The sequence below is a fragment of the Lolium perenne genome, chromosome 2 (genome assembly GCF_019359855.2).
Source record: "Lolium perenne isolate Kyuss_39 chromosome 2, Kyuss_2.0, whole genome shotgun sequence".
Taxonomy (NCBI): domain Eukaryota; kingdom Viridiplantae; phylum Streptophyta; class Magnoliopsida; order Poales; family Poaceae; genus Lolium; species Lolium perenne.
The window spans coordinates 60,187,486-60,202,305 of NC_067245.2; positions in this window are offsets into that span (position 1 = coordinate 60,187,486).

The window sequence follows — 14,820 nt, forward strand, 5'->3', positions numbered from 1 at the left end:
AATTTCATAAGTAGGAGCAAGTTCTACCAAGTGTCTATCTTCAAAATCTTCAACCGTACTAATATGAGTGAAAAAATCTTCTATATTATCTTTCCCAAGGATAGACCCTCGGCCTACCGGTACATCTTTAAGAACAAACTTAGGAGGAAACATGATGAAATAAGTAAAGCAAATACAAGTAACTAATTTTTTGTGTTTTTGATATAGCAAACAAGATAGCAAATAAAGTAAAACTAGCAACTAATTTTTTTGTATTTTGATTTAGTGCAGCAAACAAAGTAGTAAATAAAACTAAGCAAGACAAAAACAAAGTAAAGAGATTGAGAAGTGGAGACTCCCCTCGCAGCGTGTCTTGATCTCCCCGGCAACGGCGCCAGAAAAAGAGCTGCTGGCGTGTAGTTGACGTGGGAGTTAGAAATCTTTGTGGTGTAACTTTTCTTCAGATCCCCGGCAACGGCGCCAGAAAAAGAGCTTGATGGCGTGTAACTCACACGTTCGTTTGGAACCCCAAGAGGAAGGTATGATGCGCACGGCAGCAAGTTTTCCCTCAGAAAGAAACCAAGGTTTATCGAACCAGGAGGAGCCAAGAAGCACGTTGAAGGTTGATGGCGGCGGGATGTAGTGCGGCGCAACACCAGGGATTCCGGCGCCAACGTGGAACCTGCACTACACAACCAAAGTACTTTGCCCCAACGAAACAGTGAGGTTGTCAATCTCACCGGCTTGCTGTAACAAAGGATTAACCGTATTGTGTGGAAGATGATTGTTTGCAGAAAAACAGTAGAACAGTATTGCAGTAGATTGTATTTCAGTATAGAGAATTGGACCGGGGTCCACAGTTCACTAGAGGTGTCTCTCCCATAAGATAAACAGCATGTTGGGTGAACAAATTACAGTTGGGCAATTGACAAATAAAGAGGGCATGACCATGCACATACATATTATGATGAGTATAGTGAGATTTAATTGGGCATTACGACAAAGTACATAGACCGCCATCCAGCATGCATCTATGCCTAAAAAGTCCACCTTCAGGTTATCATCCGAACCCCCTCCAGTATTAAGTTGCTAACAACAGAGAATTGCATTAAGTATTGCGCGTAATGTAATCAGTAACTACATCCTTGAACATAGCACTAATGTTTTATCCCTAGTGGCAACAGCACATCCACAACCTTAGAACTTTCTGTCACTGTCCCAGATATCAATGGAGGCATGAACCCACTATCGAGCATAAATACTCCCTCTTGGAGTTACAAGCATCTACTTGGCCAGAGCATCTACTAGTAACGGAGAGCATGCAAGATCATAAACAACACATAGACATAACTTTGATAATCAACATAACAAGTATTCTCTATTCATCGGATCCCAACAAACGCAACATATAGAATTACAGATAGATGATCTTGATCATGTTAGGCAGCTCACAAGATCCGACAATGATAGCACAATGGGGAGAAGACAACCATCTAGCTACTGCTATGGACCCATAGTCCAGGGGTAGACTACTCACTCATCACTCCGGAGGCGACCATGGCGGCGTAGAGTCCTCCGGGAGATGATTCCCCTCTCCGGCAGGGTGCCGGAGGCGATCTCCTGGATCCCTCGAGATGGGATCGGCGGCGGCGGCGTCTCTGGAAGGTTTTCCGTATCGTGCCTCTCGGTACTGGGGGTTTCGCAACGGAGGCTTTAAGTAGGCGGAAGGGCAGGTCAGGAGGCGGCACGAGGGGCCCACACCACAGGGCCGCGTGGCCAAGGGGTGGGCCACGCCGCCCTAGGGTGTGGCCACCTCGTGGCCCCACTTCGTCTCCTCTTCGGTCTTCTGGAAGCTTCGTGGCAAAATAGGACCCTGGGCGTTGATTTCGTCCAATTCCGAGAATATTTCGTTACTAGGATTTCTGAAACCAAAAACAGCAGAAAAAGAATCGGCACTTCGGCATCTTGTTAATAGGTTAGTTCCAGAAAATGCACGAATATGACATAAAGTGTGCATAAAACATGTAGATAACATCAATAATGTGGCATGGAACATAAGAAATTATCGATACGTCGGAGATGTATCACGGCTCTGGAAGGTTTCTCGTCCCGTGGCTTTTTCGTGTCGAGGTTTTAGGTCGAGGACCCTTAAATAGGCGAAGAGGCGGCGTCGGAGGGTCAACGAGGCGGTGAGATGGTAAGGCGGCGCGGCCAGGGCCTGGGCCGCGCTGGCCTACCTCCTGGGCCCACCAGGGCTCCCCTCTGGCGACTCTCGGGTGTTCTGGATGCTTCCAGGGATTCTAAGATGCTGGGCGTTGATTTCGTCCGATTCCGAGAATATTTCCTTACTAGGATTTCTGAAACCAAAAACAGCAGAAAACAGCAACTGGCCCTTCGGCATCTCGTCAATAGGTTAGTTCCGGAAAATGCATAAATATGACATAAAGTATGCATAAAACATGTAGATATCATCAATAATGTGGCATGGAACATAAGAAATTATCGATACCTCGGAGACGTATCACATGGGTATAAACCCTAATAGTCCTTTCTTTAAATTTTGGTCTAAGAGTTTACAACAAAAATTGGATGATTGTCTTTGTTGGTTATCCCAAAGAATTGATAGGGAATTCTTTCCACTATGAAGTAAAAGACAAAAGTGTTTGTTAATGTTACTTGCTTATTTCCAAGAAATTGTTTTCTAGCAAAGTATTTGAGTGGGAGGACAATAGAACTTGATAAGGTTTATGAACCTGAGCATAATGATCAGAGTAGCGCAGCATCGGAAATTGGTTCCGGAAGCGGCCACGACGATCATGGCTCTCATGAATACAAAGTGTTTTAGCCATGGAGATCGCAGTACATATTGAACCTTGTAGGTATGGTTTACTTTGTGATCAAATAAATGATTTGTAGACAAAGGATTGATTTTGAACAATGATAAACCAACTACAAACAAAGAAGTTATGATGGGCCCTGACTCCGTTAAAATGGCTATACGCCATGAAATCCAAGATAGATGGATACTTTTTGAAAGTAAATGGATCTATGAAATTGATAGACTTGGATATAATATCCTTGAAGAAGCTCGACTTGTCGAAAAGTTGTTTACGACAATGTTTAAAGAGTTGACTGCGATAAGATTAGATCTTCCGTAGCAATGCTTATAGTCTATATGGATTATTCTAGTAATCGCTACATATTTCTTTTATGAGATATGCTAGTAGGATGGAAAAATACATTACTTAACAGAAGTGTGTATTAAAGGTGTATACAAGATACAAACCAAGAGTTTTGCTAGTCCGTGAAATACTAGATAGGTATACGAACTTCAATTGGATGAAATGAGTATCGCAGAGTTGGAATCTTCACCAGATGAAATAGTCAAAAAGTTTTTGATTTCATTAGAAATAATGAAGATGCTTGCATTTGCAAGAAATTAAGTGGGAGCACCGAGACATATTTATAATACTTTATGTAGATGACATATAGTTGGTTATAAATGATTTAATTATATACTTGATTAAAAGGTTTCATTGAGAATTAACTTTAATGAAAGGATATGGACTGAAACATATTTAGTGTCAAGATCTATGAAGATAGATTGAAACACATAATAAGTTTAAGTCAAAGTACATAGAATGGATATTGAAGTAGTTCAATATAGAAATATTAAAAAGGTGTTCTTTTCATGCGAAGGTTTAACAAGACTTGAGTGTAATTGACACTCGATGAGTAAAAACACATGAGTGATTTTAGATCACGAATAATATGTACAAAATCAGATGTCCTATGCCCTAAAAAGTTAGGAGCATATACCAGAATGATTCATGTGATGATCATTGGACAAACAGTAAGAATATCCCTGTGTGCTTTAGAAGAACCAAGGATACATATATAGTTTTATATGGGGTAATGACAAACAAATCGTTGTGTTGCACTGATATTTGTTTGGTCACATATAAAAATGAAATTCAAATCTCAATTAGGCTAAATGTTATTTAAAAGGTAGCACAATGCTAGATTTAGAAGAGTTCTAAATATTGTGACGGATTCTACAAACGAAGGCATAGTATGTCATTGTTTTGACAATGACTGAGGATGTTTAAGTCGAAGAGTTCTTTGAGAACTTGGTGTAGTTCCGATAGTGTCAGAACTTTGAAGCTATATTGTGTATGACAATATTAGTGACATATTTCAGACCGCGGAATTAAGGTTCCACCAGAGGACTGAACATATATGATTATGCCGACTCATTTGGAAAATGAGTGATGCGTTGAGACGCAAATGAATTGCAAAATACATACGTTTCTGAGCGTGTCAGATCCGTTGACTAAAACCTCTCCCGTAAACAAAACATGATAAAGCACCGGAAGGCCAAGGTGTTATATCTTTACAAATGTAAACTAGATTATTGACTCTAGTGCAAGTGGGAGACTGTTGGAGATATGCCCAAGAGGCAATAATAAAATGGTTATTATAATATATCTTTGTGTTTATGATAATGTTTGCATACCATGCTATGATTGTATTAACCGAAACATTGATACATGTGTGTTATGTAAACAACAAGGAGTCCCTAGTTAGCCTCTTGTATAACTAGCTTGTTGATTAATAGATGATCATAGTTTCATCATCATGAACATTGGATGTTATTAATAACAAGGTTATGTCATTATATGAATGATGTAATGGACACACCCAATTAAGCGTAGCATATGATCACGTCATTTAGTCCTTTCAACCATGAGATCATGTAAATCACTTATGCCGGAAGGGTACTTTGATTACATCAAACGCCACTGCGTAAATGGGTGGTTATAAAGGTGGGATTAGGTATCCGGAAAGTATGATTTGAGGCATATGGATCAACAGTGGGTTTTGTCCATCCCGATGACGGATAGATATACTCTGGGCCCTCTCGGTGGAATATCGTCTAATTAGCTTGCAAGCATATGAATGGTTCATAAGAGACTACATACCACGGTACGAGTAAAGAGTACTTATCAGGAGACGAGGTTGAACGAGGTATATCGCGTGCCAAAGGGAATCGGTATCGTATGTGAATGGTTCAATCGATCACTAAGTCATCGTTGAATATGTGGGAGCCATTATGGATCTCCAGATCCCGCTATTGGTTATTGGTCGGAGAGAAGTCTCAACCATGTCTGCATAGTTCACGAACCGTAGGGTGACACACTTAAGGTTTGATGTCGTTTAAGTAGATATGGAATATGGAATGGAGTTCGAAGTTTTGTTCGGGGTCTCGGATGGGATCCAGGACATCACGAGGAGGTCCGGAATGTAAGATTCATATATAGGAAGTCATATTCCAAGTTTGGAAATGATCCGGTGCATTTATGGCAGGTTCTAGAAAGTTCTAGAAAAGTCCGGAAGAAATCACCATGGAAAGTGGAGTCCCGGAGGGACTCCACCTTGCATGGCTGGCCAAACCCTAAGGGGAGGAGTCCCAGGTGGGCTCCACCATAGGTGGCCGGCCAACCCCGCCCCCCCCCCCCCCCAAGGAAGGGATGGGAGTCCCACCTTGAGTGGGATTCCCCCCTTGAGTAGGTTTCCCACCTATGGGAGGTTTTGTTGTTGAGGTATTATTCGAAGACTTGGACTACAACTCTTGGGGATTTCCACCTATATAATGAGGAGGAGAGGGAGGGAGCAGCCCACTCTTGGCCGCACCACCTAGGGCCCCCATGGCCGGCGCCCTACCCCTCTCTCTCTCCCCAAACCCTAGCGCCCCTCCTCCACATAATACTCCCGCAGCGCATAGGCGAAGCCCTGCCGGAGTTCTCCATCGACACCGCCACCACGCCATCGTGCTATCGGGATTCCGAGGAGGATCTACTACTTCCGCTGCCTGCTGGAAAGGGGAGAAGGACGTCGTCTTCATCAACACCGAACATGTGCCCGAATACGGAGGTGCTGCCCGATTGTGGCACCATCAAGATCTTCTACGCTCTTTTGAAAGCGGCAAGTGATCATCTTCTGCAACAACGAGATCTAATCTCGTAGGCTTTGGAAATCTTCAAGGGTTAGTCTCGTGATCCCCTCGTTGGTACCGTCTTCTAGATTAGATCTTGGCTTGTGTTTCGTTCTTGCGGTAGGAAATTTTTTGTTTTCTATGCTACAAATCACATCAGTGTCGTATTACTTGCACACTAGACTTAGTTTGTGGACAGTCCATTTGCCTGCCGTGTGATCTTATGTATGAGGCATCTTTTTGTTTGTCAAGTGCATTGGCCAATGATTGAACAATGACACAATGGAAGGCAATGTGCTGCCTTCAAACTTAGTCGTGTGTGCTAGTTTCCCTACACACTAGACTTAATTTGGGGACAGTCCCTCTGTCTGCCATGTTAACAAATGTATGAGGCCTCATTTGCATTGGCCAATGATTCAATAAAGGCACAATGGAAGGCTAGGTGGTGGCCTCAAACTTAGTCATGTATGCCATAGTCGTTGCACACTACACTTAGTTTGTGGCCACTCCATATGCCTTCCGTGTGAGGCAATGTATGAGGCCTTGTGTGCTTCTTCAGTTCTGCATTAGCCAATGATTCAATAAAGGCACAACGGAAGGCAAGGTGCTGCCCTCAAACTTAGTCGTGTGTGTGGCATTACTTGCACACTAGACTTAGTTTGAGGGCAGCCCTTGAGCTGCCATGTGAGCCAATGTATGAGACCTTACTAATGTTATCAATGTCCCGTTTTCATCTAAACTACTTGTGAGCAGGCACACCTCTAATGGAATGTGTTCTTGTGGCAGACTGAGAAGATCAAGCTTGGGTCACCTGCTGAGGTTCCCGGTGAGGGACCGGCGAAGAAGCATCGTGGAAGGCCGGCTAACGTCAGCCACTTCCACGACGAGGTAGGGCCTAACCAGTTCATGCGCATCATCTTCAAGCACACCTTCGGCCGGCTCCTGATCCCTCAAGCTTTCGTCAAGTGGTTCGGCGAAATCTCTTCCAACATCATCGTCAACACCAACACTGGATGCAACTGGAGGATGACTACGAGGAGAGAAGGCAATGACGCATTCATCGACCAGGGATGGGCGGCCTTCGCCATCGCCCATTGATACTTCCATTTTGCATCACTATTTTATATCATAATTTACTGTTATTCATTGATATATTTCATATTTAGAGATGATAATTATGTTATTTCATCTATTTTGCATGTTTCATGATTATTGGAGAATCGCGCACTGATGTCTACGCACACTCCTTTTCCTGTAGACAGTGTTGGGCCTCCAAGAGCAGAGGTTTGTAGAACAGCAGCAAGTTTTCCCTTAAGTGGATCACCTAAGGTTTATCGAACTCAGGGAGGAAGAGGTCAAAGATATCCCTCTCAAGCAACCTTGCGATCACAATGCAAGAAGTCTCTTGTGTCCCCAACACACCTAATACACTTGTCAGATGTATAGGTGCACTAGTTCGGCGAAGAGATAGTGAGATGCAAGTAATATGGAGGAGTATGAGTGGTAATAGCAATCTGAATAAAATATGGCAGCGAGTAAACATGCAACAAAACAGTAAACAAACGGAGATTCGATGCTTGGAAGCAAGGCCTAGGGATCCTGCTTTCACTAGTGGACACTCTCAACATTGATCACATAATAAAACTACTCTACACTCTCTTGTTGGATGATGAACACCACTAATTGTGTAGGGCTACAAGAGCACCTCAATGCCGGTGTTATCAAGCTCCACAATATTCGATGTTCATATTTAAATAACCTTAGAGTGCATGATAGATCAACGCAATTATACCAAGTACTAACATAGCATGCACACCGTCACCGACAAGCTATGAAAGGGGGAATAGATTACATCAATACCATCATAGTAATAATTAACTTCATAATCTACAAGAGATCATAATCATAGCATATACCAAGTACTACATGATGCACACACTTTCACAATTACATCATGGAGGAGGAATAGACTACTTTAATAACATCACTAGAGTAGCACATAGATGATATTCAACTAGATCACAAAGAGAGAGATGAACCACATAGCTACAGCGGAGCCCTCAGCCTCGGGGGTGAATTACTCCCTCCTCATCATGGAGACAGCGATGGCGGTGAAGATGTTGGTGGAGACGGCGGTGGAGTTGACTCCGGGGGCAATTCCCCGTCCCGGCAGGGTGCCGGAACAGAGACTTCTGTCCCCCGAATTGGAGTTTCGCGATGGCGGCGGCTCTAGAAGGTTTTCTCGGGTTTCGTCAATCCGTGTCGATGTTTTAGGTCAGGAGGCTTTAAATAGGCGAAGAGGCGGAGTCGGAGGGGCTGCGGGGCTGCCACACAGTAGGGGGCGCGCCCCCCCAGGGCCGCGCCGCCCTGGCGTCTGGTGGCCCTGTGGCCCCCCTCTGGTCCCCCTTTGACTTTCTGGAAGCTTCGTGGAATTATAAGATCGTGGGAATTAATTTCGTCCGATTCCGAGAATATTTCCTTTGTAGGATTTCTGAAACCAAAAACAGCAGAAAACATCAACTGGCACTTCGGTATCTCGTCAATAGGTTAGTTCCGGAAAATGCATAAATATGACATAAAGTATGTATAAAACATGTAGGTATCATCAATAAAGTAGCATGGAACATAAGAAATTATCGATACGTTGGAGACGTATCACGCACCGGAGTCAGGATTCTGCTGAAAAAAGCACCGTCAGAATGCAATATTTCGGAAGGTCAACAATTGACGAAAATTACACGGAAAATCCTATTTTTCCAGAAGACGGAGATAGCCAAAAGGAGGAGCCGAGGAGGGCCGCCATGGGCCCCCCATAGGCCAGCGCAGGCCCAGGCCTGGCCGCGCCGCCTTGTGGGGAGGGGGCCCACAACCCCCTCTGGCCTCCTCTCCTTCGCGTATTTCTTCGTCCCGGAAACCTAAGCTCCAGAGGATAGTCGCGAAGAGTCACAGCCGCCTCTGCGAGGCGGAAAACACCAAAGAGAAAAGAGCTCTCTGGCAGACTGAAATCTGCCGGGGAAATTCCCTCCCGGAGGGGGAAATCGACGCCATCGTCACCGCCATCGAGCTGCACATCATTGGGATCATCATCACCATCATCTCCATCATCATCACCGCCATCTCCACCGCTGCACATCGTCACCGCTGTAACATCTAGGGTTGAATCTTGATTGTTTGATAGGGGAAACTCTCCCGGTATTGATTTCTACTTGTTATTGATGCTATTGAGTGAAACCATTGAACCAAGGTTTATGTTCAGATTGTTATTCATCATCATATCACCTCTGATCATGTTCCATATGATGTCTCGTGAGTAGTTCGTTTAGTTATTGAGGACATGGGTGAAGTCTAAATGTTAGTAGTGAATTATATATGTTGGGTAATATTCAATGGTTTGATATTTAAGTTTTGGTGTTATTCTTCTAGTGGTGTCATGTGAACATCGACTACATGATACTTCACCTTTATGGGCCTAGGGGAATACATCTTGTACTCGTTTGCCAATTGCGGGGTTGCCGGAGTGACAGAAACCTAAACCCCCGTTGGTATATCGATGCAGGAGGGATAGCAGGATCTCGGAGTTTAAGGCTGTGGTTAGATTTATCTTAATTACTTTCTTGTAGTTGCAGATGCTCGCAAGGGGTATAATCACAAGTATGTATTAGTCCTAGGAAGGGTGATGCATTAGCATAGGTTCACCCACACAACACTTATCAAAACAATGAAGATTAATCAGCTATATGAAGCGAAAGCACTAGACTAAATTCCAGTGTGTCCTCAAGAACGTTTAGTCATTATAAGTAAACAAACCGGCTTGTCCTTTGTGCTAAAAAGGATTGGGCCACTCGCTGCAATTATTTCTCTCGCATTTTACTTACTCGTACTTTATTTATCTGCTATATCAAAACCCCCCTGAATACTTGTCTGTGAGCATTTACAGTGAATCCTTCATCGAAACTGCTTGTCAACACCTTCTGCTCCTCGTTGGGTTCGACACTCTTATTTATCGAAAGTACTACGATACACCCCTGATACGTCTCCTACGTATCGATAATTTCTTATGTTCCATGCCACATTATTGATGATATCTACATGTTTTATGCACACTTTATGTCATATTTATGCGTTTTCCGGAACTAACCTATTGACGAGATGCCGAAGTGCCAGTTCCTGTTTTCTGCTGTTTTTGGTTTCAGAAATCCTAGTAAGGAAATATTCTCAGAATCGGACGAAATAAACGCCCAGCATCCTATTTTTCCACGAAGCTTCCAGAACTCCCGAGAGTCGCCAGAGGGGGGGCCACATGGGCCCAGGAGGGTGGCCGGCGCGGCCCAGGCCCTGGCCGCGCCGCCATACCCCCTCACCGCCTCTTCGACCCTCCGACTCCGCCTCTTCGCCTATATAAAGGTCCCAGACCTAAAACCTCGAGACGAAAAAAGCCACGGTACGAGAAACCATCCAGAGCCGCCGCCATCGCGAAGCCAAGATCTGGGGGACAGGAGTCTCTGTTCCGGCACGCCGCCGGGATGGGGAAGTGCCCCCGGAAGGCTTCTCCATCATCACCACCGCCATCTTCATCAACACTGCTGTCTCCCATGAGGAGGGAGTAGTTCTCCATCGAGGCTCGGGGCTGTACCGGTAGCTATGTGGTTCATCTCTCTTCCTATGTACTTCAATACAATAATCTCATGAGCTGCCTTACATGATTGAGATTCATATGATGATGCTTGTAATCTAGATGTCATTATGCTAGTCAAGTGGATTTTACTTATGTGATCTCCGGAGACTCCTTGTCCCACGTGTGTAAAGGTGACAGTGTGTGCACCGTGTGGGTCTCTTAGGCTATTTTTCACAGAATACTTATTCACTGTTATGAAGAGCATAGTGAAGTGCTTATTTATATCTCTTTATGATTGCAATGTGTTTTGTATCACAATTCATCTATGTGCTACTCTAGTGATGTTATTAAAGTAGTTTATTCCTCCTGCACGGTGTAATGGTGACAGTGTGTGCATCGTGTTAGTACTTGGCGTAGGCTATGATTGTGATCTCTTGTAGATTATGAAGTTAACTATTACTATGATGGTATTGATGTGATCTATGCCTCCTTTCATAGCGTGAAGGTGACAGTGTGCATGCTATGTTAGTACTTGGTTTGGTTGTGTTGATCTGTCATGCACTCTAAGGTTATTTAAATATGAACATCGAATATTGTGGAGCTTGTTAACTCCGGCATTGAGGGTTCGTGTAATCCTACACAGTTAGTGGTGTTCATCATCCAACAAGAGAGTGTAGAGTCTAGCATCTATTTATTTATTCTGTTATGTGATCAATGTTGAGAGTGTCCACTAGTGAAAGTATGATCCCTAGGCCTTGTTCCTAAATACTGCTATCGCTGCTTGTTTACTGTTTTACTGCGTTTCTACTGCCTGCAATATTACCACCATCAACTACACGCTAGCAAGCACTTTTCTGGTGCCGTTGCTACTGCTCATATTTATTCATACCACCTGTATTTCACTATCTCTTCATCGAACTAGTGCACCTATTAGGTGTGTTGGGGACACAAGAGACTTCTTGCTTTGTGGTTGCAGGGTTGCATGAGAGGGATATCTTTGACCTCTTCCTCCCTGAGATCGATAAACCTTGGGTGATCCACTTAAGGGAAACTTGCTGCTGTTCTACAAACCTCTGCTCTTGGAGGCCCAACACTGTCTACAAGAATAGAAGCTCCCGTAGACATCAAGCACTTTTCTGGCGCCGTTGCCGGGGAGGAAAGGTAAAAGACACTCATACTCCGGTTCAGTGTATGATTTTCTGGCGCCATTGTGTTTGTGCTCGAAGCTATTTCCTTTAGATCCTGCAATTGCATCTTTTTGTTTCTTGTTTTACACTAGTTAGGCATAATGGAATATAACTATGAGCTTCTTAATTTATTTCCTAAGCTAAGACATGAATTGTGTGATGCGAAAATTAAAGAACCTATGGAACCTCATTTGCATGCTAGTAGCAATATTATTGGTATGAACGCAATCACTGCTAATGCTATGAATAAGTCTAAGCTTGGGGAAGCTAGTTTCTGTGATCTTTTTGGCTTCCCATCTTTAGGGGAGAAAATTTGTTCTGATAATGCTTTATCTCCCATATGCGATAACTCTAATAATGCTTGTGATACTTTAAATCCGCCAACTGCAAGTACTGCTTTCAAGATACCCATGAAAATTATTGAACGTGTTATTGATAACCGCTATAAAGGGGATGGAACTGTCCATCCTGGAGATCATTTACTGTTTTTGCATGAATTATGCGGGTTATTCAAGTGTGCAGGTATCTCTATGGATGAAGTGAGGAAGAAGCTATTCTCTGTTTCGCTGTCTGGTAAAGCGGCACATTGGTATAAATTGTTGGAGAATAGTCATTCTCTTGGTTGGGAGGAAATTGCATCTCTCTTTTATTCTAAATTTTATCCTCCTCATGAAGTGCATATTGATAGGAATTATATTTATAATTTTATCCTCGTGATGGAGAGAGTATTTCTCAAGCGTGGGGGAGATTGAAATCACTAATGCTAAAATGTCCCATTCATGAGCTCCCCCGTAATGTTATTGTTAACAATTTTTATGCGAGACTTTCAGGACAACACAAGGACTATCTGGATGCCTGTTCGGAGGGATCTTTCACAAGCAAGGAGGTTGAAGCTAGGTGGGATCTTTTTGATCGGATTGAGGACAACGCTGAAGGATGGGAGAACGATAAAGGTAAAGAGTCAGGTATAAATTATGATTATGGATACCGATAAATTTCGAAATATGAGTGCTACTTATGGTCTTGACTCTCAAGTTGCTGCAAATCTTTATAAAGCCTTTGCGTCTCATTTTGAATTGCCTAAGAAGAATTTTGATAAGTATCATGAACCTTTTAAACAGGCTTGCATGAAGAATGAAATTGTTGTTAATGATTGCAATAAGCATGCTCAAACTCCTAAGAATGCTATTTCCTATAAGCATGTTAATTTTTGTGGAATGCATAGACCTCGTGGAATTAATCAAATTAAAGATGAATATTGTATCCATCATAGTAATGAAAAAACTAGAAAGTGGTTTAGGGCTCTAGATGATCTTGGTAAAAAAGTTTGTGCCATCTATCCTTTTATTTGTGAAGTTTGCCATGAAGTGGGTTGATACGTCTCCGACGTATCGATAATTTCTTGTGTTCCATGCCACATTATTGATGATATATACATGTTTTATGCACACTTTATGTCATATTCGTGCATTTTCTGGAACTAACCTATTAACAAGATGCCGAAGTGCCAGTTGCTGTTTTCTGCTGTTTTTGGTTTCAGAAATCCTAGTAACGAAATATTCTCGGAATTGGATGAAATCAACGCCCAGGGTCCTATTTTGCCACGAAGCTTCCAGAAGACCGAAGAGGAGACGAAGTGGGGCCACGAGGTGGCCACACCCTAGGGCGGCGCGGCCCACCCCTTGGCCGCGCGGCCCTGTGGTGTGGGCCCCTCGTACCGCCTCCTGACCTGCCCTTCCGCCTACTTAAAGCCTCCGTTGCGAAACCCCCAGTACCGAGAGGCACGATACGGAAAACCTTCCAGAGCCGCCGCCGCCGCCGATCCCATCTCGGGGGATCCAGGAGATCGCCTCCGGCACCCTGCCGGAGAGGGGAATCATCTCCCGGAGGACTCTACGCCGCCATGGTCGCCTCCGGAGTGATGAGTGAGTAGTCTACCCCTGGACTATGGGTCCATAGCAGTAGGTAGATGGTTGTCTTCTCCCCATTGTGCTATCATTGTCGGATCTTGTGAGCTGCCTAACATGATCAAGATCATCTATCTGTAATTCTATATGTTGCGTTTGTTGGGATCCGATGAATAGAGAATACTTGTTATGTTGATTATCAAAGTTATGTCTATGTGTTGTTTATGATCTTGCATGCTCTCCGTTACTAGTAGATGCTCTGGCCAAGTAGATGCTTGTAACTCCAAGAGGGAGTATTTATGCTCGATAGTGGGTTCATGTCTCCGTGAATCTGGGGAAGTGACAGAAATCTCTAAGATTATGGATGTGATGTTGCCACTAGGGATAAAACATTGGTGCTATGTTCAAGGATGTAGTCACTGATTACATTACGCGCAATACTTAATGCAATTGTCTGTTGTTAGCAACTTAATACTGGAGGGGGTCCGGATGATAACCTGAAGGTGGACTTTTTAGGCATAGATGCATGTTGGATAGCGGTCTATGTACTTTGTCGTAATGCCCAATTAAATCTCACTATACTCATCATAATATGTATGTGCATGGTCATGCCCTCTTTATTTGTCAATTGCCCAACTGTAATTTGTTCACCCAACATGCTGTTTATCTTATGGGAGAGACACCTCTAGTGAACTGTGGACCCCGGTCCAATTCTCTATCTTGAAATACAATCCCATCGTAATACTGTTCTACTGTTTTCTGCAAACAATCATCATCCACACTATACATCTAATCCTTTGTTACAGCAAGCCGGTGAGATTGACAACCTCACTGTTTCGTTGGGGCAAAGTACTTTGGTTGTGTTGTGCAGGTTCCACGTTGGCGCCGGAATCTCTGGTGTTGCGCCGCACTACATCCCGCCGCCATCAACCTTCAACGTGCTTCTTGACTCCTACTGGTTCGATTAAACCTTGGTTTCATGCGAGGGAAACTTGCCGCTGTGCGCATCACACCTTCCTCTTGGGGTTCCCAACGGACGTGTCAACCACACGCATCAAGCAAATTTCTGGCGCCGTTGCCGGGGAGATCAAGACACGCTGCAAGGGGAGTCTCCACTTCCCAATCTCTTTACTTTGT